We start from the raw sequence: 2500 nt of genomic DNA on the forward strand, positions 1-2500 counted from the left end.
AACTGTCAGGGCTTTGCCCTACCACGGGTTTCTCACTTCCCACTGCGTTGGAGTGGGATGTTCTGTTACTACCTTGCAGTTTTATTCGGTTATGAGTCATAGAATAGTTGTTCTTATTTGAACCAAGCGTGCCATTTGCGAGCGAGATAAGACCAATTAAATCATCTCTCGTTTATTTATGTATTTTATTTGTTTTTTATATTATTATAGTTTTTATCTATTATTAATATGATTTTTTTTCGCATCCGACCTAGATATGGATCAAAAGGTCTCCTGTCGGTATGCTCCGCCTGTGTAATCCTTTGTAATTAAAATGAAATATTCGTTAGCTACGTTCAAAGACCATTGTTACGTTACTGCGAGTCACTCCGCTTAAATAAGAACATAATCAATGGAGGAGACTACAAGAGACCCTAAGACCTATCCTAGGCAATTCCATGTCCCCAACCACCTGTCATCCCTACCCATAAAGTTACCTCATCTTCTCTTAAAACAACTAATTGTTTCAACTTTCACTATGTGGTTGCTAAGTTTATTCCATTCGTTAAGCACTCTGTTGGTAAACTAATTCTTTCCTAGTTGCTTCTCAAACTTAAATTTGTCCAATAATCCCTTCCACAACTACAAACCGGCAATGCGAGAACAGCATATCGTTGCGTCATTCTAACCAGGAACAGGGTAGTAATCAACCACATGAACAAACATAAACACACGCTTTTCCTTCGACTATATATATGTTCACTTCATGTCTAACTTTCCTTCACTCACACATCTTCTCACTGTAGTTCAGCCCTCACTAAGAACATTTCCATGTTTTCAACTTTCTCTTCAACTATGACTCCGATCATTTTCCCAACTTTGGGTTGATTTCGATGCAAGCCTCGATGTCCAAATCTTCAGCCACTTGCGTCCTGAGACACGATACAAGCCCTTAAAGTGTTCAGTGGGAATAGCCCCCGTTTATGTACCACGACCATTTCATTTTCCTACAGACTTCTCTTCCCGTCTCGCACAAACCTATCCCGCGACAGCGGGTGGTCTGTCCTAGGTAGTCCATGGTCCATAGTCCTTATTATCTAGATGAAAAAGAGAAACCAAATGAAAAAAATGAAAAAAAAACGACGATGAAAGAGGGATGGTACATAAAACAAGAGAAAGAGCGAGAAAGGAAAGAGTGAGGAATGGAGAAAGAGGGGGGGAGGGGAGAAAGAATAATAGAAATAAAGTAGGAGAGGATGGGAAAGAAGAGAACTGAGGGGGTATGAAGGGAGGGGAAGGAAAGGGAAGGGATCTGAGGGTATTTGAGGGGAAGAAAAGGGGCTGAAAAGGCAAGGGAGGAAAGGGAAGAGATCCAGCCGCTCACATAAAGGTAGGGGAGGCCTGGTAATTAAATGTGGAAGGGTGGTAGGAGGGTTAACTGCAATTAGGTCCACGTGGGTGTGGGCTGCAGGTCGAGAAGGGAAATGGTCCTGGGGAGAGGGCCTTGAGTCAGTGGTCGCTGAAAGTATTGGTTGGTTTAAGACAAGGGTTCTCAACCTCTTTCCCGTTACGTACCCCAAGAGTCACCAGACCATCGACCCGTACCTCCATGAACCTGACACAGAATATATAATAGTAATATATTGATAATGATGATATTGTTTAACGTCACAAACTCCACCCCTATTGGAAGGCTAGGACGGTGACCCTCACAGAGGGCTTTGTAGCGTGAAATTCAATGAACCATGCCCTTGGTTCAACTTCGCTGGTGGCAGGATTCGAACCGCCATCCCCTCGACCTTCGCCGCAAGTAACGACGCCCTAACCCGCTCAGTCAGCGAGCTTCCTGGTAACATATTAACACCAATTAAATATACAATAGCACCGCAATGGATATCAAATGGTTAAAATTGCAATGACTTTATTCATCAATTAACCATTAGCATAAAAATCATCGTACTGTGATACTACATATGCAGTAGTGAAACTGTAGTTACTTTCGCTAGTTATCTAAGTACCCCTGTAAATAGTTCCACGAACACAAGGTTGAAAATCCCTTGTTTAAGAGAAAGATGACTTTGTGGATGGGGATGACAGGTGGTAATGGACATGGAACTGCCTAGTGGAGTCTTTATGTTCTCCTGCAGTCTCCTTCATTTTTATGTTCCTATGTTAGGTTATGATAGGTTAGGTTACGTTAGAATAAGGTAGGTTAGGTTAGTTTGGATTTGATTAGTTTAGGTTAAATTAGGTTAGCTTAGGCTTAGATTACGTTAGAATAGGTTAGTTTAAGTTAATTAGTTTAGGTTATGTTAGGTTAGGATAGGTTAGGCTTAGGTTACATTAGGATAGGTTAGGATAGGTTAATTAATTTAGGTTAGGTTAAATTAGGATAGGCTGGATTAGGGTATGTTTGATTAGATTAAGTTGGGTCAGTTTAGGGGTTTGGTTAGGTTAATTTGGTTAAATTAATTTGGTTAGGGTAGGTTAGATTAGGATAGGTTAGATTAGGGTACGTTAG

The sequence above is a fragment of the Oratosquilla oratoria genome, chromosome 8 (assembly GCF_046742065.1).
Source record: "Oratosquilla oratoria isolate Oo_2021 chromosome 8, ASM4674206v1, whole genome shotgun sequence".
Classification (NCBI taxonomy): domain Eukaryota; kingdom Metazoa; phylum Arthropoda; class Malacostraca; order Stomatopoda; family Squillidae; genus Oratosquilla; species Oratosquilla oratoria.